This window comes from Bombina bombina, chromosome 7, assembly GCF_027579735.1.
Source record: "Bombina bombina isolate aBomBom1 chromosome 7, aBomBom1.pri, whole genome shotgun sequence".
Lineage (NCBI taxonomy): Eukaryota > Metazoa > Chordata > Amphibia > Anura > Bombinatoridae > Bombina > Bombina bombina.
The window spans coordinates 606,120,124-606,148,065 of NC_069505.1; positions in this window are offsets into that span (position 1 = coordinate 606,120,124).

Here is a 27,942-nt window from a genome sequence, read left to right on the forward strand (position 1 = left end):
GACACTAAACCCAATTTTTTTCTTTCTTTATTCAGATAGAGCATGCAATTTTAAACAACTTTCTAATTTACTCCTATTATCACATTTTCTTCCTTCTCTTGGTATCTTTATTTGAAATGCAAGAATGTAAGTTTAGATGCCAGCCCATTTTTTGTGAATAACCTGGGTTATTCTTGCTGATTGGTGGAAAAATGAATCCACCAATATAAAAGGGCTGTCCAGAGTTCTGAAACAAAAAAGAAGCTTAGATGCCTGCTTTTTCAAATAAAGATAGCAAGTGAACAAAGAAAAATTGATAATAGGAGTAAATTAGAAAGTTGCTTAAAATTGCATGCTCTATATGAATCACGAAAGAAAAAAATTTGGGTTCAGTGTCCCTTTAAAGGGCTATGATACCCAAATGTTAAAACACTTGAAAGTGATGCAGCATAGCTATAAAAAGCTGACTAGAAAATATCACCTGAACATCTCTATGTAAAAAAGGAAGATATTTTACCTCAAAATGTTCTAAGTATTCACATCCCATTGTAAAGGCCTTTAAGCAGCAAATTAATATGTCTGTCCTGGGACAGGCAAGGGAGTGAGCCTCGTGCACACACACATTATTTCCCTTTTCAGTTTAAGAAAGTTTAATATCGGCTAGATTTAGAGTTCTGCGGCCAAAGGGGTGCGTTAGCTACGCGTGCTTTTTTTCGCCCGCACCTTTTAAATACCGCTGGTATTTAGAGTTCACAGAAGGGCTGCGTTAGGCTCCAAAAAGGGAGCGTATAGCATATTTACCGCCACTGCAACTCTCAATACCAGCGTTGCTTATGGAGGCGGCCATCTTAAAAAACGTGCTTGTGCACGATTCCCCCATAGGAAACAATGGGGCATTTTGAGCTGAAAAAAACCCAAACACCTGCAAAAAAGCAGCGTTCAGCTCCTAACGCAGCCCCATTGTTTCCTATGGGAAAACACTTCCTATGTCTGCACCTAACACCTTAACATGAACCCCGAGTCTAAACACCCCTAACCTTACAATTATTAACCCCTAATCTGCCGCCCCCGCTATCGCTGACCCCTGCATATTATTATTAACCCCTAATCTGCCGCTCCGTACACCGCCGCAACCTACGTTATCCCTATGTACCCCTAATCTGCTGCCCCTAACACCGCCGACCCCTATATTATATTTATTAACCCCTAATCTGCCGCCCCCAACGTCGCCGCCACCTACCTACAATTATTAACCCCTAATCTGCCGACCGGGCCTCACCGCTACTATAATAAATTTATTAACCCCTAATCCTCCTCACTAACCCTATAATAAATAGTATTAACCCCTAATCTGCCCTCCCTAACATCGCCGACACCTAACTTCAAGTATTAACCCCTAATCTGCCGACCGGACCTCACCGCTACTCTAATACATTTATTAACCCCTAAAGCTAAGTCTAACTTTAACCCTAACACCCCCCTAAGTTAAATATAATTTAAATCTAACGAAATAAATTAACTCTTATTAAATAAATGATTCCTATTTAAAGCTAAATACTTACCTGTAAAATAAATCCTAATATAGCTACAATATAAATTATAATTATATTGTAGCTATTTTAGGATTAATATTTATTTTACAGGCAACTTTGTAATTATTTTAACCAGGTACAATAGCTATTAAATAGTTAATAACTATTTAATAGTTACCTAGTTAAAATAATTACAAAATTACCTGTAAAATAAATCCTAACCTAAGTTACAATTAAACCTAACACTACACTATCAATAAATTAATTAAATAAAATACCTACAAATAAATACAATTAAATAAACTAACTAAAGTACAAAAAATAAAAAAAGCTAAGTTACAAAAAATAAAAAAATGAATTACAAACATAATAAAAATATTACAACAATTTTAAGCTAATTACACCTACTCTAAGCGCCCTAATAAAATAACAAAGCCCCCCAAAATAAAAAAATGCCCTACCCTATTCTAAAATTAAAATAGAAAAGCTCTTTTACCTTACCAGCCCTTAAAAGGGCCTTTTGCGGGGCATACCCCAAAGAATTCAGCTCTTTTGCCTGTAAAAAAAAACATACAATACCCCCCCCCAACATTACAACCCACCACCCACATACCCCTAATCTAACCCAAACCCCCCTTAAATAAACCTAACACTAAGCCCCTGAAGATCTTCCTACCTTGTCTTCACCATGCCAGGTATCACCGATCGCTCCAGGCTCCGAAATCTTCATCCAAGCCCAAGCGGGGGCTGGAGATCCATCATCCGGCTGAAGTCTTCTATCAAGCGACGGCTGAAGAGGTCCAGAAGAGGCTCCAAAGTCTTCATCCTATCTGGGCAGAAGAGTAGATCCGGACCGGCAACCATCTTCTTCCAAGCGGTGACAATCGGCATCTTCTATCTTCATCCGATGACAAGCGGCTCCATGTTGAAGACCTCCGGCGCGGATCCATCCTCTTCTTGCGACGTCCTAAGTCCGAATGAAGGTTCCTTTAAATGACGTCATCCAAGATGGCGTCCCTCGAATTCCGATTGGCTGATAGGATTCTATCAGCCAATCGGAATTAAGGTAGGGAAAATCTGATTGGCTGATGGAATCAGCCAATCAGATTCAAGTTCAATCCGATTGGCTGATCCAATCAGCCAATCAGATTGAGCTTGCATTCTATTGGCTGATCGGAACAGCCAATAGGATGCAAGCTCAATCTGATTGGCTGATTCAATCAGCCAATCAGATTTTCCCTACCTTAATTCCGATTGGCTGATAGAATCCTATCAGCCAATCGGAATTCGAGGGATGCCATCTTGGATGACGTCATTTAAAGGAACCTTCATTCGGACTTAGGACGTCGCAAGAAGAGGATGGATCCACGCCGGAGGTCTTCAACATGGAGCCACTTGTCATCGGATGAAGATAGAAGATGCCGCTTGTCACCGCTTCGAAGAAGATGGTTGCCGGTCCAGATCTACTCTTCTGCCCGGATAGGATGAAGACTTTGGAGCCTCTTCTGGACCTCTTCAGCCGTCGCTTGATAGAAGACTTCAGCCGGATGAAGGATCTCCAGCCCCCGCTTGGGCTTGGATGAAGATTTCGGAGCCTGGAGCGATCGGTGATACCTGGCATGGTGAAGACAAGGTAGGAAGATCTTCAGGGGCTTAGTGTTAGGTTTATTTAAGGGGGGTTTGGGTTAGATTAGGGGTATGTGGGTGGTGGGTTGTAATGTTGGGGGGGGGGGTATTGTATGTTTTTGTTTACAGGCAAAAGAGCTGAATTCTTTGGGGTATGCCCCGCAAAAGGCCCTTTTAAGGGCTGGTAAGGTAAAAGAGCTTTTCTATTTTAATTTTAGGATAGGGTAGGGCATTTTTTTATTTTGGGGGGCTTTGCTATTTTATTAGGGGGCTTAGAGTAGGTGTAATTAGCTTAAAATTGTTGTAATATTTTTATTATGTTTGTAATTAATTTTTTTCTTTTTTGTAACAGTTCTTTTTTTATTTTTTGTACTTTAGTTAGTTTATTTAATTGTATTTATTTGTAGGTATTTTATTTAATTAATGTATTGATAGTGTAGTGTTAGGTTTAATTGTAGATAATTGTAGGTATTTTATTTAATTAATTTATTGATAGTGTAGTGTTAGGTTTAATTTTAACTTAGGTTAGGATTTATTTTACAGGTAATTTGTAATTATTTTAACTAGGTAACTATTAAATAGTTATTAACTATTTAATAGCTATTGTACCTGGTTAAAATAAATACAAAGTTGCCTGTAAAATAAATATGAATCCTAAAATAGCTACAATATAATTATATTTTACATTGTAGCTATATTAGGGTTTATTTTACAGGTAAGTATTTAGCTTTAAATAGGAATCATTTATTTAATAAGAGTTAATTTATTTTGTTAGATTTAAATTATATTTAACTTAGGGGGGTGTTAGGGTTAAGGTTAGACTTAGCTTTAGGGGTTAATAAATGTATTAGAGTAGCGGTGAGGTCCGGTCGGCATATTAGGGGTTAATACTTTAAGTTAGGTGTCGGCGATGTTAGGGAGGGCAGATTAGGGGTTAATACTATTTATTATAGGGTTAGTGAGGCGGATTAGGGGTTAATAACTTTATTATAGTAGCGGTGAGGTCCGGTCAGCAGATTAGGGGTTAATAATTGTAGGTAGGTGGCGGCGACGTTGGGGGTGGCATATTAGGGGTTAATAAATATAATATAGGGGTCGGCGGTGTCAGGGGCAGCAGATTAGGGGTTCATAGGGATAACGTAGGTTGCGGTGGTGTGCGGTCGGCAGATTAGGGGTTAAAATTTTTTATTAGAGTGGCGGCGATGTGGGGGGACCTCGGTTTAGGGGTACATAGGTAGTTTATGGGTGTTAGTGTACTTTAGAGCACAGTAGTTAAGAGCTTTATAATCCGGCGTTAGCCTAGAAAGCTCTTAACTACTGACTTTTTTCTGCAGCTGGAGTTTTGTCGTTAGATTTCTAACGCTTACTTCAGCCACAACTCTAAATACCGGCGTTAGTAAGATCCCATTGAAAAGATAGGATACACAAATGGCGTAGGGGGATCTGCGGTATGGAAAAGTCGCGGCTGGAAAGTGAGCGTTAGACCCTTTTCTGACTGACTCTAAATACCAGCGGTAGCCCAAAATCAGCGTTAGGAGCCTCTAACGCTGGTTTTGACGGCTAACGCCAAACTCTAAATCTAGCCGTATGAAATCTCATGAGAGTTAAGTCAAATCTCATGAGATCACAGTAAAAGAGTTCATGACCTCAGCACTGATGATGCCGATTGGCTGCTGTTCATTTCTTCTTCTTTTTTTTTTTTACCTGCAGCTGGACAGCAGCTGGGTATAACTTTTTACACAGCACTTACTCTGGTGAGCTGAGGAAATTATGAGGTAAAATATCTTCCTTTTTTACATAGAGATGCTCAGGTTATACTGCATTAGTTAAAGTGATTTAGCATATGAGTATCATGTCCCTTTTATTGAATATGTATTAGGCTTAAGGTTAGCTCAAGAGCAGCATAGGTTGTCCATGGCTCAGCCGACATCCCAGGGCAGGCCGTACTGTGTGTAGAATTATTACACTGAAAAGGATGCTGGCAGCCTCTTTAAGCAACGAAATTCACTCAGATTAGCAGATAATGTGCCAATCACACAAGTGTTGGAAACAAGGAGTAAAGTCTTTAACAATAACATAACACAGAGGCTGTGTTGTACTATTGAACAAACAAGAATCGTTACAAATTCCTAAAATAATAATGGTTAAAAATTAATTTCTATGTATAAAACATTTAAGCAGCACTGAAAGTATTAAATATTTGTATACAGATCCCACACAATTAAATAACAAAAGGCACTGTGTAAAGACATTATTTGGAATCTTAATCTATAGACAGGAGAGTGTAGGAGTTTAAAAGGTAAGAGAAGGCTGTAAATAATGTGTGCTGCCATGCAGGACAGGAGATATTGGGGCATATTTATCAAGCTACGAATAGAGCTTGATGCCCTGTGTTTCTGGTGAGCCTGCAGGCTCACCAGAAACAGCAGTTATGAAGCAGCGGTCACAAAGACTGGTAAACCTATATATATATGCTTTCTAAACTTTGGGATTTGGATTTACTTTGTCAGCACCTTGGCAATCGCATTGATGAAGAGTGCATACTTTGGGGATAGATATATATATTATATATATTTCAAGCAGTTTTTCTTTCGCATCAAATATACCTAGACTCAAAGGTCACTTGAAACCTGCTATCGATAGTGTTAACACATTAGATCCACAAGCCTCTAATATATCACTCTTTAATTTACTGCAGGCGGACAGACGAGTACGATTGGGTTGATTGACACCCCCCCTGCTGGCGGCCCATTGGCTGTGAGTCTGCAGGGGGCGGCGTTGCACCAGCAGCTCTTGTGAGCTGCTGGTGCAATGCTGAATACGGCGAGCGTATTGCTCGCCGTATTCTGGCGGACCTGATCCGCAGTGTCGGATCAGGTCCACCAGACCTTGATAAATAGGGGCCAAAGGCTCCCAGATCCCAGCAGAACTCAAGCTTTTATAACCTTTTTCTCCTTAAATTTTTTTTTTTTTTTTTCTTGTATGGGTCAGCATGCCATATATATATATATATATATATATATATAAACACTTTCTAAAAGGGTGTCCCTATTTGGAAGTTTGAAATGTTGGGAGGAATGTTTTATTAGAATGACTTAAAGGGACATAAAACCCAAACATTTTCTTTTATGATTCAGATAGAGAATACAATTTGAAACAACTTTCTAATTTACTTCTATTATCTAATCTGTTTCATTCTCTTGGTATCATTTGTTAAAGGAGCAACAATGCACTAATGGTTTATAGCTAAACACATGGGTGAGCAAATGACAATCGGTATATATATGCAGCCACCAATCAACAGCTAGACCCTAGGTTCTCTGCTACTCCTGAGCTTTCCTAGATAAACCTTTAGGCAAATAATAACACGAGAAGGAAGCAAATTAAACAATAGAAGTAAATTAGAAAGTTGTTTAAAATTGTATTCTCTATCTGAATCATGAAAGAAAAAAATTGGGTTTCATGTCCCTTTAACTACAGTGTTTTGAACCTCACTGATTCTGGAATCAAATCCATGGAATAACAAATTATTCAGTTGTGTTTCCTTGCAAAAAAAAAGTACTGCTGTTTATAAAAAATACATTCAAAATGCTTAATATCCACAAGTCACTAGTGCAGCATATTTTCTTGTGCTGGTGGGGTTTTCTTCAATATTTCAAATGACCTTATCCTAATTGCAGTGCAATCAGTCTGTAACAGTATTTTTTTTTATAAATGGTCTATAAAAAGGCCTGCAGTAAATTAAAGAGTGATATATTAGAGGCTTGTGGATCTAATGCGTTAACACTTTCCATAGCAGGTTTCAAGTGACCTTTAGGTCTAGGTATATTTGATGTGAAAGAAAAACCGCTTGAAATATATATAATATATTGTCAGTATATTTATAAAAATCTTAGCAGTGTTCTCCAAACAATGTGTGAGTATATGGCAGGGAATATATTTAACAATATTTCTTTAGACTGAACCTACAATCAATATACTTCTACTAAGACAACGAAATTAATATAAATATCTGAATTCTTTATTATTAGTAAATAACTATGAACATGTTGATACATAAATATTTGTGAGAATTAGAATATGAGTCAACACTATATGCGTTTAAAACTGTTCAAATAGGCTATGCAACATTCATAAAAATCTATCTTATTCACAGTAAAAGTTCACCCTGTTAGTACAATGAGATTTTAAGATCTTTAACAGCTAAATACCCACGCAATACAATTTTAACAACACTAATTTAAACAATAGGACAGTCTATACTTTTTTACCAAGCTCATAAAAGTTTACCTTTAAAGCTAGCCTGATTTACAATATCCTTTCATTCAAAATTAACACAATGAGACTAAAATATCACAGCTACTAATATCCAGCAATACAATTCTAATTAGGGTACTAAAGTACATATATTCTTACAGTGGACAAATGCCTTAAATGAATTCCTTGGCATACAAAGATAAACTTTTAACACTACACAGGCTTATGAAATACTAACTTGAAATACAAACTGCTTCTTTAAATCTTCTTAACTGCAATTTCACTATGATATTATCAATAACCTTTGTTTAAAATATTAAAGTTAGAAATCACACATCACCAGTCTGAACCAAAATGTAATTCAATATTTTCCAAATATCGTAGCTCTCCTCATTTGTAGGAAAAGTTATTTTGCATAGATCAGGGTTAGTATTTCAGCTCCTTGCTTGAATGACTGTGTCCCAAGTATGCTCGCCAGTTATCAGTCACCAGGGTAAGCAATCACCAAAAAACTTTCCTCTCTTACATTTAACCTTCCTGTTTTATAATCATTAGAGATCTGGTTTGGTTACGTCCACACGGAAACCTTGTCTCGGATTGGCCCTTTGAGATTTCATTTTTAAAACAGCCAAAAAGCCTTCTGGCTGTAGTTCTCGCATTGCAACACCGGGGGCAGCGTTATAATACATACAGATTCATTTGAACATTTCTAACAGAAAATATTTATTTAAAATGGGTAATAACTGTCATAATTTCCTTACATTATTAAGTTATATGTTTATATGTATTGTATTATATCACATTTTTTTTATTCTGATCAATTTGATATGAAACACAGTATGCCCTTAACATTATTATATTAAAGCAATTTAATACTGCTAATTATTTTGAAACTAGTGGCATTTAATATCTGTTATATATGCATTTACACATGTTTCCCATTTTACAATTTCTGCATATATGAATTGATGCCTGCAAAAGAAATGGAAACAATTGTTAGAAATTATTTAAGCATTTATATGTCTATTTGTAACATTATTAATGTAGTTAGTATTCAATACAACAATTAATTTTTTAATATAATGTGTTTCAGTTCAACATATATATACATATATGGGTTATTTGAATTATTTCAAACATACTTGAAACTAGTATTGTTCCCTTTGCAAAAATGTATTTATTTTTATCTGTGTTACACAAGGGTTGTAAATGTTAATTCTTCAACCCACACTGCTCTCAGTAATTTTAAGTTTACACCATAGCATTTGTCTTTGTTGGCAAAGGTCTTCACTGCCCCACCCACATAGCATGGTTTATTTGCATTTGAAATGTACAGAGTTACTTTCTCACAAGATATGTCGCCTGAGTCAGACTCTTAGGCACATTGTGAGGGGTAATATATTTTATCTCACATTCCCAGGCAATCACACATATGGTTTCCTGAAATTGTTGTTAAATTTTAATTAAACCAAATGCTCTATTGTTCTCACTTGTATGCCCTTTTAACTTTTGCATCCTGAGTGGGGGAGAACTAAACATGATTGAAGTCAGCCCTTCTGAATGAAATGAATCATTTTCTACTGACCAGCCAAATATCTGATTAAATATATATATATTTATTGAGCTTGAAATATATGATTAAAATATATATATTTATTTACCTTACATATACCTTGACATAAATCCCCCTTCCAATTTTAAATAGATGTAGGACACATGTATTTAAATTGGCTCAATGTCAATGGTATTTGGTGAGGATGTTGATCGTAGACATTATAGACAGTCTCTCATGCAGAGAGTCCGTCATTTTTGAGCCTTCATGTTTATCAGTTAGGCATCTTTAAACTACAGTATGTCTTTAGTGCATTTGGGGATATGACACTTCATTCTCCCTCTATGACTTGTAGTTGGGACCTGGGATGACATGCCCGCAATTGATTGATATGGACACATTTATCTATGAAACTTTCATTTTTGGGGATCCGTATTTTATAGGCCACTGGAGATATTTTGTCAGTAATGACAAAAGGACCTTTCCATGAGGGAAGAAATTTATTTTCCCTAACCTGATTTTTTTAGTGGCAGTTGCGGCTCTTTCTAAATGCCTTTGAACAAATGCAAAGGCATATTGCAGGTGCTTTCTTAGGTTCTCCACATATTGATGTGTATTGGCAGCGTTTATCAAGTTTTGGTCTGATGTACAGTACAGCAGATGCTGAGGTAGAATCATTCTTCTACCAGTCATCAGTTCAAAAGGTGACATCTTGGTAGAACTACTTGGAGTTGCTCTTAATGCCATTAGGACTAGAGGTAGTTTTACATCCCAGTCTTTACCCGTTTCACTCACAAACTTTTTGAGGATTTTAACAATGGACTGGTTGTAACGCTCTACACCACCACTTGAGGCAGCTCTATATGCAATATGGAGCTTTCTTTTTACCCCTAGTATTTTCCACATTTTGGTCATCACTTCGCTAGTGAAGTGGGTTCCCCGATCTGATTTGATTCTTTGAGGCAAACCAAATCTGGAAAATACGTGGTTGATGAGCAATGCTGCACATGTTTCAGCACTATTGTTAGGTGTACTGATGCACTCTACCCATTTAGTGAACAGGCATGTCACTGTTAACATGTATTTGTTACCTCTTGATGATCCTGTTACTGGACTGATAAAATCAATTTGTATATCTGACCATGGCATTACCATCCCCCTTTTCTGCAATGGCGCTCTATGCGTTGGAGCAGTGGGTTGGAACTGTGGGCAGATTAAACACCCTTGACAGTAGGTTTGAACATCTTTCAACATGTGTGGCCAAAAAGCGTAATCACACAATATTTCATATGTGAGTTTGGCACCACGATGACCAGATGTGAGACCTCTGAACTTGGTGGGTACTACCCATTGCTGAATGCCAGTTTTGGAGGTTCTAATTAACAAACCATCCTGTAATTTGAATTGTGTTCTGGATTTCATTAAGATTCTAAGATTTTCTTTGCCAATACAATCATCTTTTGAGATGGGGTTGCTTTCAGGATCTTCTATGTGTTTATAGAAGATGCCTACAATTGGGGGCTTCTTTTTGACTAGTGATCAGGTCCTCACTAGGAGAATGCTGACTCCATTGTACCAAGTTAGGCTCACTCTGTTGTTTTGCCTGGTTTCTGGTAATGGCTTCTACCTGAATTGCACCCATTAAGTGTTCAATATTAAGAAGTTCTCCAGTTATGGCCCCTTGTTTGGCTAATGAATCCGCAAGGTCATTGCCTTCCTTATCTGGACCTAGAAGTCTGGAATGACCCTTGGTCTTTTTCCAGTGTATGGTTAAATCATTGGATACCACCAGATTATCAATCTTGCAGAACAACTTGCCATGCTTGACTGGTTTGTTATTGCTTTTCTGCATGCGATTTCTTTTCCAAGTTGGGAGGTATTCAACAAAACTGTCACGCACATAATTTGAGTGAGTTATGATCACAAATTCATGAATACCATGTTCAATAGCCATTTCAATGGTTTTGAGAACAGCAGTTAGTTCTGCAACTTGACTGGACCTTGGTCCAATGTTGAAACCTACAGATATATTTGGTGAGCCATTTGCCCAAGTTATACCAATGCCAGTGACTAATCTGTGCTCATTATCAATAGTGGCATGGTAAAAACAACCATCAACATATACCCAAGGTAATGTTTGACAATGGTTCTCATTGTACATTTTATATGGGGAAAGCAATTGTTCCTCCAGAAAATCATCTTCTGATAATTCTTCCCCAGGATATCTAGCAGTACAGTCGTGGAGCTCAGCAAGCCCTTGTTAAACTGGATTCTTTTTATTCTGCTTGTAGCGAATTTCTAATGGCCAGCCTTGTAAGGAAAGAGTCCACGTTGTTATGCAGCTATTTGACAAATTCCCAGCTCTTATTCTCTCACTTTGCAAATATAGCAAAGGCTGGTGGGCCATTTCTACAATACTTTTCTCGCCCTGTATATAGCTGCGGAAATTTTGTAGAGCCAATACGGTAGATAAGAGGGCTTTTTCGCAATTGCTAAACTTTATTTCTACTGGGGATAGATTTTTGCTCGCATAAGCAATGGCTTTGTTTAAATTATCATGCTTTTGGTATAAAACAGCACTCATGCTTACATCTGTGTACCCTGTTTCTAAGTAGAAAGGTTTACCACCTTCAGGGTATGCTAAGCAAGGTGCTTGTGTGAGTTTTCTCTTCAGCTCTTTGATGGCTGTCTCTTGAGACTCACTCCAGTGCCATTTCACATCCTTCTTTAGAAGAAGTAGTAGTGGTTTAGCTAACTCTGCATAATTATCAATGAATTTGCGATAATAATTTGTCATACCCAGGAATGATCTCAATTCCTTTAAGTTAGTTGGGTTTTTAGAATTTACTATAGTTTCCACCTTTTTCTTCTGAGGATTTAGCCCTTCAGAAGTAACTTCATGTCCCAAGAAGTTTACACTAGTGTGGCATCATTGAGCATTCTGTTGGGATAATTTGACACCTGCACTTTTAAGTTGGCTGAGGACGTGTTTAAGCTCTGCAATGTGTTTTTTAAAGTCTGTGCTTTTGATTAAAACATCATCAACATAAGATAAGGTCCCCCTTTTCAGTGTATCAGGCATAGCCTTATGCATGAATACAGCAAATTCATGTCCAGAATTTATGTATCCAAATGGAAGTCTCTGGAATGCATATTGGACCTTTTGGAAAGAGAATGCCAACTTATATTGGTCCTCTTCATGTACCTTTATGGTCCAATATCCCTGTGCACAATCAATGGCAGTGAATGTTTTGGATCCCTGCATTTGTGCTAGGCATTGGTCAATATATGGCACAGGCCAGCCAGACATGTACACTCGTTTGTTTAGTTGTCTTAAACACACCAACGCCATTGTCTAATGGGCTTAAGAACACCTACAATAGGATTCTTATAAGAGCTGTGCACCTGTTGTATGATACCCCTTTCTTCCAAGTTCCTTATGATTTCTGCAAGAGAATCATATGAGGCTAAAGGAAGTCTGTATTGTTTAACAAAGACAGGTGGTGCATTGGGATCTGTTTGTATACTTGCAATGTGCAAGACTGTAGTACCAAAGTCATAAGAATCCTTAGCAAAAATATCCTTGTACTCCATCAGGAGTTCTCGCAGCAGTTGGCGTTCATCATCTCTGGAACAGCCATTAGCCAAGGATATTTGTTCCTCGACTATTTGCTGAAATCCTGGAAAGATTTCAGGCTGTCCTATTTCATAGGCTTCTTCCAACCTAGAGGTGAGATCCCCTTGATTATAATTTACATTGCTCCCATGACTCTGGGTATTGGGGTAATCTTGCTGTTTGATTGGCTGATCAAACACTAGAGAGGCTTCTTCAATTTTACAGATGCCTTCCTCTGAGCTGAAGGGATAAATAGACTGAATATTAAATAGACCCTCTGGCATAGATGCAAAGGATTGTTCTATTAATTGTTCGTCAGTTAAGTATCCTTCAGGGATCAGCGCAATTACATTATTCTGGAATCCAAAAGTGTAATAACTTGATTCCAGTGCATATCCTATGGTAGTTCCCTTGGATAATGTTATATCCTGTGGGGTCATGTTATGCACAATAATATGTATTGGAACGGTTCCAATATTCACCATAGGAGTGTAGGTCACTGTGACACTTAGATTTTGTATTCTATGGGAGAGGCAAATTAGTGTTTCAGAAGTTTTTAATTTCTGACCTCTCTTTACCTGTAAGGGTAAAAGGAATTTATCAGCCCCAGCAGGAATTATAACTTCATTAGACACCTGCATATTTACAGTACATGGCAATTGCTGGTTTGATTTCAGGGCTGCATTTTCGTCCTTAAATACTTCAGGGTCCCCCTTTAATCTGCTCCAGAGGCAAGAGTTAATCAAATCTATTTGGATGGCATATCTATGTAAGATATCATTGCCAATGTATATTTGATTATGGGGAGTATTTAAAACTAAAAACAGGTGCTTCACTGACTTATTACCTATAGAGATAGATAATAAGCACTTAGCTGTGATGTTATAGCTTTCAAACCTGTTATCCAGGTTGTGGAGACAGTGGTCTTGGGGAGAAAGATATTTAATCACTTTATGTTCAGCTATCTGCACTAATAAGTCTTTGCTTATATAGCTAGTTTCCTGTTTTAAACTCAACTTGGCATATTTTGTTGTACCAAGGTCATGCATTTGTATAGGGATAAATAGATCCTCTTTAACTCTTTCAATCCCTGTGAGGTATTGAGCATGGCCTCCCCCCTTAGGGATTTTATGATCCCCCTTGTGGAGTGATATGGTTAATACATCGCCATCTAGGGAAATATTCGCTATCTTTCCAGGCGAATTTTTAAAAGTATTACCATCAGAGCCACTTAAAGGAGTCTGATCATATATTTGTAGAATAGTGATTTCAGGTACAGAGTTATTCCTGAAATGAATCTCCACAGCATCTGGTTTCTCTTCCACCACGTGACAGCTATGTCGGGTGCGAGATATACCAGATTTTTCATAATTGATAAGCCTTTTAACTTGCGACCAAATTATATTATTTATGCAAACAATTATGGTGCTTAATCGCTTCAGGAGATCACTACCAATAATTCAACGATCAGTTGGCAGATCCACTATAATGACAGGGTGTCTTATGACCCTGTTCTCCAATTTAAATTTTAACCAGGCCGTACCGTAGACTTTTAGAGAATCACCCCCAACTCCTATTAGAGAACCGTCAAATTCTTTTATTTTAGGTTTGTGGGACGTTAGCTCATTTATCCTGTGGGATAAAATAGTTGCCTGAGACCCAGTATCGACTAATCCCATGATAGGGTTGGAGACTGAATCTTGTAGTTCAGCCAATACATAATATCTCCCTGCAGTTTCTACCATTTCACACATAAAGTTGGCATTCTCATACATCTGTGGGCTTCGCCACGTGTTACCTGAATTCGCCACGTTTTCCCATGCAGAGGAAGCTTCATATCTACCGGTCTCCCCCATGAAAGGGTCGGGTGGATTCTTGTGTACTGCATCTGTGGAAATAAGGTTAAGAGAGTGCTGCAAAGGAAGAGATTTGTTAATTTTTCCCGGATGAGGTTGCTTGTCATCACGACTAAATCGTCCGTTTCCGGTCTGTGGGGAGAGAACATGATTAGTATCATTGATTTTTATTATTACATTTTGTATATCTCTCCCCTCCCTTTCAGGTGATACCGCAGTATTTATGACTGTGCCTGTGGTCCACTGCTGACCACTGACTGTACCCCTAAAAAAGAATTGTTTGGTTGCTGAGCCGTAAGTTTTTGACTCATATTAGCGACTTGTTCGCTCAACCGAATTAGCTGGGTACTAAGCTGATCTACTTGATTGTACAAGTTACCCCTACTCCTAGGCCTATCTCTTGATGCCCCATAATAATGATTCTTGGACCATTGGTTCCCCTCAGAATTACAGCTGCTATTTCTACCCTGGCGTGGTTGCCCCTGGGGTTCAATTTGTTCTGCATTATTATTTTGGGGAGCATTATTTACTTGGGGTGTCTGGTTATCCTGAGAATACCTTCACCGTCTATTGTATCTACCTTTGCGGGGGTACCCATTATTCTGTGGGTATTCTCTTTGGGCGTAATTATTCGCCTGAGTATGTCCCCCGCTTTGGCTATAGTCTCTCTGCGACTCATCCCGTGTTGGGGGAGGGGTAGAGTTAAACCTTTGTGGAGATGGCCCGTTTTCTCTGGCCACTTCTGCATAGATTTTTTTTTTTTAGACTCCAAATTTAGGGGGTTAGGTGACACCCTAGTTTCGGCCACTATTTTAGGATTGGGCTTTTTCTCCCTTTTATCCCCCTGTTCACTGGACTGCTGAATAGAGTATAATTTTGTACTCTCTTTGATCAGCCATTCCAATGAACAGTTCTCCTCAAAATCTCTAGCTAAGTTGATTTTGATGGGTGTGGGTAGCGCTTCAAAAAATATATTCACAAACTCTGAACCTTCAAATATGGGATCATCTTTAGCTATGCTGTACGCATTCTTCAATACAGAAAGGAACTCGATTGGACTTTGATTCGCACTACATTTTAAACCGTATACAGCTATTCTCGCTGCCTTTTTAATGCGATGTTGTCCGAATTCTTTTCTGCATTGTCGTTTTGTTTTACCGCTGGAATGAATATTCATATCCTTTAGTGAAGCAAAGAATTTGTGATGTTTACTTTCCAATACTCAGGGTAGAAATTCAATTTTTAACTGCTCACTTGTAACACTCATTATAGTTAAAGCATTCTCAAAAGCCTCTAAATGGTTAATTATGGAGTGCCCCCCCCTTTAGAAAAAGGGGCGTACTGTATTCTTTAGAAATTTAATTATTGTGGAGGTGTCATACACTTTATTTGGTACATCACTGGATCTAACTGGGGACTTATTGTTTGAGCTAGAGCACCTTTCATCTGAGGTGTAATAATTTTCTGGTCCCTCAGAGTTATGTAATTGCCTAGGGGAAAAAGTTACCTCTGGGCCTGAATTAGGGCTATAGTTTGGGTATCTTTGTCTATCCTCCCGCCTGGTATCTTGAAACTCATTTCTGTCCCAGTCCTTATAACTACTAATTTGTTTCTTTAATTTATCTATTGCCTGTTCATATGCTTTTTTATCCTTGCGATATCTAATTTTATTTTCATCTTGGCATTTTTGATATTCTTCTTTGAAAGCTTTAAATTCAGCCACTAATTCCTGATTATATTTATTTAAGTCAGAAGCCTTTTGGCTAGCATGGAAAACCTCTACCTTTGCCTGAATAAAGGCATCTTGAAATTCTCGTAATGAATAATTTTCATCCCTTAGCCGCCCTAATTTTCTGTTCTGTCCTGCCATTTGGTTAGACATCTCACAGCTCAAATACATTAGGATCGGCCAAGTTTCGAAAATTAATTCATCACGCCCCCTAGATTCTGTGCATTTATTAAGTTGCAGTAACATTTGGTATAAATCCCCATCTTCAAACCACATATCTTTAACTAAATCTTTGGCCTTATCTTTACACTCATTAATATACATGGAGACATCGTCCTCAATGTCAAGTCTATTTATGATGTGGTTCATGGCTTCTAATTTGAGTGTTTTTTTTCTGAACCACTTCATTGACAGAGGACCTTGGGGAGGGCACAATTTCTTCTTGTACAGAAATGCTAGCATTACTTTTCGCTGAAGACATCGTTATTTGAGTGTAGTACTTAATAAGATAAAAACACAATTTTGACCAATAAGAGAGAGGAAAACATTTTTTTATATCTTCAAAATATCAATATCAATTTTGAAATATGACAAAATTAATATTTTTGACAAATTTTGAAATATGAAAAATTTATATTTTTATAAATCTTGAAATATGAAAAATTTATATTTTTATGAATTTTGAAATATGAAAAATTAATATTTTTATGAATTTTTAAATATGAAAAATTAATATTTTTAATTATTTTTTAAATATGAAAAATTTATGTTTTTATTAATTTTTCAAAAAATAAATTTTTAATAATATTTCAAAATATTAATATTAATCTTGAACACAAAAATCAATATTTCAATTTTCAAAAAAAAACTTCTATATTTTCAAAATATCAATTCGAAATATGACATTTTTTCTCTCTTCTATAATAATTTCTATTTACCACAAATATACTATGTCAATATAATAATTATTTATAATGTCTCACGCAATGCCTCCATATAATATGTCAGTATATTTATAAGAATCTTCAGTAGTGCTATCCAGATAATATATCAGTCTATCTCAGGGTTATAATACAATACATTTAATAATTACCCTTTTAAAATAGAAATCCTTAATTAATATGCATCTACTAGCAACCATTAAATTAATATAAATACTTGAATTCTTTATTATTAGTAAATATTTATGAACATATTGAAATGTGTATATTTGTAAGAATCAGAATAAGAGTCAATATTATATGTGTTAAAACAAAAACTATTTAAAATATGCTATGAAAAGCTCATGCAAATTTACCTTTAAAACCAGCCTTTCATTCAGAGCTGCATTTAAAATATTACAATGAGACTTAAAGTAGCAGCTACAAAAATTCAGCAATACGATTTACAGTACTAATTTAAACCATAGCACAATATACACTTCTATTAAAACATCAGATATTGTATATATTATTTATACAAAAACCCAATTCTGAGTTATAACTATATATTTGTACGGATAAAACAATTTAGTAGCAAGGATTTGTTTAACCATACACAGGCTGAATACTAGTAAAAATGCAGACTGCTCTCTAAATCTATTAAATACAAATTGACTATGCTCTCACCAGTTCCCTTTTTGTTTCAAGTTTTGAAAATTAGAACAATATACTTCACCAATTTTGAACCAATTCGTAGCGGTCTTTAGGTCATCTCATTCGAAGGAAAGTTATTGCATAAATCAAGGTAAAGTTTTCAGCTCCTTGCTTAGTGAAATGTTCCCAGGTATGGCAGCCAAAATCAGATCACCAGTCTCAGCAAGTTACAGACAACTCCCTTGTGCATTCACTACTCCTATTATATGTAATCATTGATGACCTGTTTCGGTCACGCCCTTTTTCCTTGTCCCTTCTGATTGGTTCACCCTGTGAATGTAGGTTGCCAAGGAGATGCATTCTTTAACAGCCAATCGTCTCCTGGCTGCAATATCTGCATATGTCCATCGGGGGGCCACATGACACACAAAACAAATACACCTAACCACTTCTAAACATTTGAAAGAGATTATTTCTTTAAAATATGTAATAACTGCCATAATTTCTTGCATTAGTAGGTTATATGTATTGTATGCATTGGGCTAGGTCACAATATTTATTCTGATCAATTTGATATGAAACATCATGTGCCCTTAACCTCATTATATTATATTAAAATAATTTATACTGCCAATTATTCTGAAATTAATGGCATTTATACATTCTGTTATATATGTTTTCACGTAATATAATATGTTCTATGTCTCCGACAATTTCTGCATATATGAATTGATGCCTGCAATAGAAATGGAAACAATTGTTAGAAATTATTTAAGCATTCATATGTCTATGGTCCATATGAAATAAAATTAAGTATTATTAATCATTTACTTTTAGGTCCACAAATATTCTTAAAAACACTGAGGCTAAGTAAGACCTTTTATGTTTTCAAAATATATATATATATATATATATATATATATATATATATATATATATATATATATATATATATATATATATATATATATATATATGCACATTCATTTCTATGCAGATCTGAAATTATATAAAATCCAGCAGATTATGCATTGTTATATATCTATTCACCCAGATATCTCATTAACCCAGTTGTTCTTATAATTTTCATTAGATTTCTGGAGAACAGAGAGAATAAAAAGAATGTTTTTATTTTATTTTGTTGTTGTTGTAGTCCATGGTTCAATACTTGTATATCTGACACAGCAGGGACTATTTAACAAGTTTATGTTAGTTATCAGTTCCTAGGGATCTTGCCTAGCTTATCTGGTTTATGCTCAAAACTTTGTCTCCATCCGTTCTTTGTTTGTTATAAAGACTATGTCATCTTTTAATTAGGATTAACGGGTTTTCATTCAGCTGAAACTATTTGGCAAGGTTTTTTTTTATAGTAAATAGAACTGATGTCTCCAAAATTTATGAGAGGCAATATAGGTGGCTTCAGAGCAGAACTAGGGGTCAGTGATCATCTGATATGGATCCTAAATTCCCGCCTCCGTGGGATATCCTTGGAAACAGATGTGAAATATATTATATAATATACAGATGATTATCTTTGAAGTAATCTGTTTTTCTCTGGAATTGTCATTTTAATTAAGTACCAAATGTTCCATTGTACTCACCTGTGTGTGTAGCATAACTTTACATGCTGAGTGGGGGAGAACTAACATGATTAAAGTCAGTTTGTATGAAATAAATTAATCATTTTCTACTGACCAGTCAGACATCTGAATAACTATATATATTTATTAACCTTAAAATATATATATTTATTAACCTTACATATACCTTGACAGAATAGAATAATTATTGCAATATACACATATTAGCAAACATTAGCAAACCAGCCTTTTAAAGGGACCACCTTCTCAGAGAGCCCAAGGTACTTGTACTATCGGGTAATGACTCAATTTGTTAATTGCTGACATGATACAAACCCCACTGTCACTCTGAGCAGCTTCAATAATTCTGATTATCCTAACTTTAGTGTAGATATAATCTACATTTTATTAAAGACACAGAGACAAATATTTTGCTTAATCCTTCTCTTTACTCCTCAGGACAGCATTGAAAAGCATCAGTAATACATACATAACACATTAGAATTTAGAAATAAAGCAGAGAACAAACTGCTAGAAAAATGGTAACCAATGAGGAAACATTTTGAGAGGACAGTGACAAAAAAGACCAATCAGAGTCAGTAACATATCCAAATCATGACCGGTAATATCCAAAGTGTCCTCTTTCTGGATTGATGCAAAAGAAAAACAAAAAGTTAATCAAACAAAGGAACGAATAGGAGTAACAAAGTAGCCATTGTTGAAAGGAAACGTTGATAATTCTTTGAAATGGGAACTTGAAGAAACTTGAAAACTTGTAAATCCAAAACTGGAAGATTCTAACAGGAAAGGAAATTTGATTGTAGATCAGAGGTACTTGAAGATCTGCTTGGAGTGACGATTCAGGATCCTGTTGAGGAAGGGTTTGGAGCTGAAAAGATAACAAGATATTAAAAATATATCAAAAAATATATATATATATGAAAATACTTATAAAATAACAGAGTGGGAAGAAATATAGGAGGGAAAATATTTGTCTCTGTGTCTTTAATAAAAAAAGAGTTAGGATAATCGGAATTTTATTACAAGACCAGATACTTATATTTTGCTAGTTTAAAGCAAAAAAATTAATCAATTAATAAGACTATGAGGAAAAGAAGAAATGGGTTTAAAATAGAATTGTCTGAAAGTCGAATCAGAAGACCACTCAGCTGCATTTAATACATCTAGTAAAGAACAGGATTTTAAGAATGCTTTAGATGCAGTTGCTCCTCTAATAGAATGAGAAGAAAAATGTTTGTCTACACCAGCTTCAGTCCTGGTACATCTAACCCATCTAGCTAGAGTGATGGCAGAAACAGGTTTATGAGGTGGAATGAAAGAAAGTAGATATGGATTAGAAGAAGAAGATCTGAATTTAGAGGTTCTTAATTCATATTCTTTGAAACAAAGTACAACACATGCTTTGGGGGATATTTATAAAGCTGTCAACTGCAAATACGCTGGAATTCCACGTCATAATTGTTGCGCGATTGATCCGATCTAGTAATCAAAGCCTCAAGATTGGCAAATGTTGAAATTTGTGACGTAACATATGAACCAGCGATCTCAATCCGATGCAGATCGATGCTTAGGTCATTACAGATGTTCCGAATACACATTCGGCTCTATTTGACACCTTTTCCCATTTATCAAATAGTTAACAGGTACGTTAGCGTCTTTTGCGACACAGCGTACCTGGTTTTCAATCCACCACCCTTGAGGCCACAGATGCCATAGAAATCAATGGGAGTCTGAAAGCACAGAAAGCTTATGTTCGATGCTGCCAGAGAATGAATCATATCCCATTGATTTCTTCGGTAGAAAACAAGTTACATTTACACTTAACACCCAAACATAAACCCTGAGTCTAAACACCCCTAATCTGCCGCCCCCGACATCGCTGACAACTACATAAAATTTATTAACCCCTATTCCGCCACTCCCCAACAACGCCACCACTAAATAAACTTATTAACCCTAAACCTCTGGCCTCCCACGTCACCACCACTAACTAAACCTATTAGCTCCTAAACCGTCAGCCCCCCACATCGCAAAAACCTAAATTAAGCTATTAAACCCTAAACCTAACAACCCCTTAACTTTAAATTAAAATTACAAGATCCCTGTCTTAATATAAATTAAAACTTACCTGCAGAATAAAAATAAACTATTTTTAAACTATTAATTGACCTACCCTAACTATTATACTACAATTAAATTAAACTACCAATTAAATAAACTAAATTACATATTAAAAAAAAACGAACCCTACTAAAATTATTTAAATATTCTATTTAAATATACTATTTAAATATACTATTAAACATTACACTAAATTACGGAAAAAAAAACACACCAAATTATCAAAAATAAAATACAATTATACCTAATCTAATAGCCCTATCAAAATAAAAAAGCCCCCCAAAATAAAAAAAACCATATTCTACAATAAACTACCAATGGCTCTTAAAAGGGCCTTTTGTGGGGCATTGCCCCAAAGATATCAGCTCTTTTACCTGTAAATAAAAATACGAACACCCCCCAACAGTAAAACCCACCACCCAACCAACCCCCCCAAATAAAAAAAAAACTATCTAAAATAACCTAAGCTCCCCATTGCCCTGAAAAGGGCATTTCTAGGGGCAATGCCCTTAAAAGGGCATTTAACTCTTTTACTGCCCACACCCTAATCTAAAAATAAAACACACCCAAAAAACCCTTAAAAAAGCCTAACACTAAACCCCCGACGATCCACTTACATTTCTTGAAGTCCCGCTTGAAGGATCCATCCAGCCGGCAAAGTCCTCATCCAGGCGGCTAGAAGTCTTCATCCAGACGGCCTCTTCTATCTGCGCGGAGCATCCTCTTCATATGGTCGCCGTCGTACACTGGAACTTGAATGCAATTGACGCAATCCAAGATGGCGTATCTTGCATTCCTATTGGCTGAAAAATGTGATTAAGCCAATAGGATTAGGGCTGCTAAAATCCTATTGGCTATTTAAATCAGCCAATAAGATTTAAGCAGCTGTCATTCTATTGGCTAATTCGAATTATGGTAGTTTATTGTAGGCTAGGGTTTTTTTATTTTGGGGGGCTTTTTTATTTTGAAAGGGCTATTGGATTGGGTGTAAAATTTTATATTTTTGATATTTTTTTACTAGGGTTAGGTTTTTTTAATATGTAATTTAGTTTATTTAATTGGTATTTTAATTTAATTGTAGTATAATAGTTAGGGTAGATTAATTATTAGTTTAAAAATAGTTTATTTTAATTCTACAGGTATGTTTTAATTTATATTAAGATAGGGATCTTGTAATTTTAATTTAAAGTTAAGGGGTTGTTAGGTTTAGGGGTTAATAGCTTAATTTAGGTTGCGGCGATGTTGGGAAACGGCGGGATAGGGGTTAATAACTTTATTTAGGTTGCAGCGATGTCTGGGAGTGGCAGGATAGGGGTTAAACATTTTAGTATAGTGGTGGCGTTTAGTGACATGTTATAAATAAAGTTGGGAAAAACACTTATAGAAGCGTCATCGATGACTGTAGGTTAACAACAGTCCGATGCTCATCGCCCCGTACTTGGTGCACTTTTTTTTTTACAGCTTTTTTAGATCGTATTTAGATCTGCGGCCGCAATGTTTGGCGATGTTAGGTGAGCGTATTGATGCCGGCGAATGCAACATAGTTGACAGCTTGATAAATATCCCCCTTTGGGTTGTTCATAAAAATATGGATAAAAGATAGTAGAAGTATTAGTTTTGGTTCTACGAATAACGTTAAGTACAATACCATGAGGAGAATTTTTTTTTAATTATAATCAATAGCTTTGACGTCAGATACTCTTTTACAATAGAGAAGACAAAGAAGAGTAGTAAGTTTAAAGGAAAGTTGTTTTAATGAAAGTGATTAATTAGAAGACCAAGAATTAAAAAGGGAGAAAATAAGATCTACATCACAAAATTGGAGATGTTCAGGTGTAGGATGTCTTTTAAGATGGATAGCCTTAAGAAGTCTACAAATTAAAAATTACGTCCAATAGGAAGGTCAGATATCGAAAGATGACCTGCTAAAATGACGGATCTGGCTAAATTAATAGATCGATAAGCTAAACCTTGATCAAATAAGAAAGCTAGATCATTTAAAATTTGAGATAAAGGAGCTAAAAAGGGATCCACCAGCTATCCCATCTGGTTATGCAGAAACAACATTTTCGGGTACCCAGGGCCCATGAATCTCTGAGGAGAGAACTAGCTCTTGAAGAAAGGCCTTCACAAGACCAAGATCCCAGGAAATTTTCCAAGCAACTAGTCAAAGGAAGTTCTAGTAAATCAGAGGATGAAGGTTCTCTAGAGTATCTGAGAGGAGAAGAGGATGGGGAGGGAGGAGAAGAGGAGGTAAGTAAGAAATCTCTAGAAGTGAATGGTACCAAGGTTGGGAGGGCCAAAGAGGGGCTATCAAAAGAAGCGAGTTGAGATTCCTGTGAATGTAAGATAGGGTCCTGGAGATAATGGATAAAGGGGGGAAAACATATGCTCCAAGAATGGGCCAAGTTTGTAGAAAAGCATCTATTGCTATAGCTTCTGGATCCGGACGCCAGCTGAAGAAGGGTTTTATCTGGAAATTCAAGTACGAGGCAAACTGGTTTATAATAAACGGACCTCTTAATGATTGAATCTGAAGAAAAATCTTCCTGTGGAGTTTCCAATCACTTGAATCTCTGAGATAAAGAGAGCCCCAATCCGTCCAAAGTATTCAATAAACCCAGAATGTATTCTGCAAGGACAGAAATATTGTGGTTGAGACATTGGTGAATTATGTAGCTGGTTAATTCTGACAGTTGTTTTGATTTGGTACATCCTAAATGATTTCAATAAAGGACTGCAGAAATATTGTCCATTTTTAAAAGAATGGTAATTGGGGGATAATTTTTTATAAAGCTTTTTATAGCAAAAGATTCTGCTATAAGTTATTGACAGTTGATGTGGAAATTTTGTTCTGAATGGGATCATTTCCCTCCAGTTATAAAATTTCCACAACGGGCTCCCCAACCAGTCCTGCTGGCATCTGATTCTATAATCAGATCTGGTGAATTTCCAAAAATCACTTTGCCATTCCAAGCATCTATGTTGGATAACCACCAGAGGAGTTCTTCCTTTCGCTTCTGAAGAGAGAGATATTTTGTGAGAGTAACTGAAGCCTTTGTTTAAACTGGAAATTTTGAGGCGTTAAAGGGCATGATAGTGAAGAGAGGCAGGAAATATGGCTTGAATCAAGGACGAAAGTAGCCCTACAATCTGAGCCAAATTCCTGATAGAAAAGAAGTTAGTTTTAAAAGATAAGAAATTTATTTTTTTATATTTTTTGTTATGTCTTTTGGAAGACTGATAGTGGAAGAAATTGTGCCTATAGAGAATCCAAGGAAAGTTAAATGTTGAGTAAGAGATAGGATGGATTTTTCTTTGTTTATAAAGAAACCAAGATTTTTGAGAAGAAGAATAGAAGTAGAAAGGTGTTTGGATAAAATTTGTGGATCTTGATGTATTATTAATATATCGTCTAGATAAATAATTCAACAAATTCCTCTTAATCTTAACCAAGTAACTACTGGTTTTAAAACTTTTGTAAATACCCAGGGAACAGATGATAAGCCAAAGGGTAAACAAAAAATTGCCATACAGAATGTTCCCAAATGAAACAAAGGAATTTCCTAAAGGTGTGATGAATGGGAATGGTGAGATAAGCATCTGTGAGATCTAACCGAACCAGCTAATCCTTGTCTCTCAAACAATATTTTAAAAGGTGGATATCATCTAGTGATTGTAAGAAACAAAATAATTCAGGTTTCTTAAATTTATAACTGTACAAAAAAGGCAATTTTTTTACTAGAAACATGTTACTTATGAAATTGTTTGAGGAAGAAATGGCTGGTTCTATTGCAGATTTGTTTAAAAGGTTTTAAAGTTCTGTGTTCAAAAGTTCAAGGTCTGATTTTGAAAAATGTATAGGAAAAGGGGGTTGAGGTTGGAATGGAGTGTTTATGACAGATATGTGAAGACATAATATGATCTTGAGAAACCATGGGTCTGATGTGATAAGGTTCCAATTTTCTATAAAAAGAGATTGTCTGCCACCTATATATTGTGGGGAAAAAGGGATGAAATGTGGATTGAAAAATATTACCTGAGAAAGGTCTTGAGTAAGGTCTTGTTCCGAAAAGGTCTGTATTGCCATTGACTAGTCCCTGTTGGATAGAAGGTAGTGAGTGAGGGGTTTGAGAATTGTGGTCTGTTGGGAAAATGGGACCTGTTGATGGTAGGCATGCGGCCGGGACAACCACCCCTACCTTTCCTGGCCGTATCGAAAACCCGGTGTTGAGGGTAGAAAATTCTCTTAGTTGAGATTTTAACCTTATTAAGGGAATTAAAGGTACTGACATAATTTCCCAATTCTTTTAGACCTAATTCACCATATAACAGGCCTTCAGTCTTAGGACCCATCTCAGTGGGAGCAAAGTCTGCTAACTTAGGATCTAATTTTCTGAGAATTAATCTACGTCTTTGAGTGGTCAGGGCAGTATTCACATTACCAATAAAGTAGATAGTTCTTTGTATCCATTCTCTGAAAACTAGAGGGTCCACTAGTGAATTAAGATTAATAGGTTCTTCTGCCAATTCGAAATTTTTTGAAATAGGACCAAGGGAATCTACAAGTTTGACCTGACAAGATTTAAGAAATATGTCAGGACCATGGTGAATATTGAATTTAGGTGAACTAATACATTTTAGTAAATTGGCGTCAATATCAGTGGTAACAGAAGATTTGTGTCGAAGTTCAGGACGAGGACATTCTGAACGTAATTTTTTTCTAGACTGTTTATCTAAAGGTTTTCTAATATAGAAGTCTAGAAATTTGGCAACTCTTTTTGAGGGACGCCATTGTGTAGAATGGGGATGTTGTAAATCTTCAGGTTTCAGATAGGGATTAGCTAAATTATCAATTCAAATATTTTTGTGCTTTTAAAGAAGTTTTTTTGGATTTTTTAAATTTTGGAGAGGAATCAGAATCATGGGAAAATTCTGGAGAAAAAATTGACTGCCATGAGTTAGAATCATTGTCATAATCTGTAAAGTAATCTGATGGCTCAGGTGTAGAATCAAAGTCTACGTGGGGCTTATTTGTTTTAGATTTAGAAATAAAATTATCTTCTGAATCAGAAGAAGAAATTGCAATATTTTTTTATGTAGAGGGTATAGATTTCTTTTTGTTGTCTGAACTATGCAGATGTAATGCCCCTTTAACAATATTCTTGGCAGGTAGTTATGGGAAATATATTTCCTTTTTTAAGTTGCCTATTTTGGGATAGGTTGAATTCTATTTAAAGATTGAATTTCGGAAGAAATTTGTTTCCTACAATTTTCCATAGAGGAGTTTATCATTTGTTGTACAGATTTTTCAGAAACTAAATTATGTTCCTGAGACATATTAAAAAGAATGTATTTATGGGATATAATAGTGTATCAAATAATGATAATATCTTAAGAATAAATAAAAAACTTAACTAAAATATATTGCTTCAATAAATTTCATAAAAGTTCATAGAATAATCTGATTTGAAAACATTAAAGGCAGCCAGAGAATTGCTGGCTTACAATTTTTTTTATATTAATATAAGGCAGGAATAAAACTAAAATATCAGTGGTAACAATATAGTGTAAAAGTAACGATATAATAAAAACAAAATGCCAATAAATGTTTGTGAGATTTCCCCAGGTCTGTGATGCTGTTTGAGGGAGAAGTAGCGGAAAGGAGATGGAGTCTTTAGGTGGGAGTGGCTATTGATGTTGCATGATAATAAAAGCGTCCTCACAAGAAGGGGATTGAGGTCTCAAGATAAGGTAAGGCGGGAAAAGAGTCAACGGCGGGAAAAAAGGGAAAGGAGAAAGGAGCTTCAGCATCCAAAATGGATGAAATAACAGAAGGGACAAACCCTAAATAAAAAATATATGGGTAAATAAAATAATAAGGGAAGAAAAAATGTGTAAATAAAAAAATCAAACATCCTAAAAGAAGGGATAATTAAAAATAAGAAAGAAAAAAGAGAATAAAATAATAAAAACGGAAAAAAATATATATAAGATATAAAATATATAAAAGAAAATAAGTAATAAAAGAAACTGAAAGAAAGTAAATAATAATATAATAAGAAATAAAATAAGTATAAGATTTTTAACAAAAATATATAATGAACATAACAAAACTTGTATTGAACTGTAAAAGCAAAGTTTATGTATACTTCTTACTTATCTTCTTGAGCAGCAAAAAGAAACAGGACAGTTTGAATATGTTAATGACTCTGATTGGTCTTTTTTGTCACTGTCCACTCAAAATGTTTTGTCATTGGTCACATTTTTGTGGCAGTTTGTTCTCCGTTTTATTTCTAATGTGTTACGTAGGTATTTAAATTCTGTCCTGAGCAGTAAAGAGAAGGATTAAGCAAAATATGAGTCTCTGGTCTTGTAATGAAATGCTGGTGCACTGAGAATATCTAGCTTTGCTTCACATGCACGTGCAGAGAAAAAACAGTGGTAACTTTTAATGCATTTTTGACAATGCATGTACATTGCAGATATGTTTCTATTC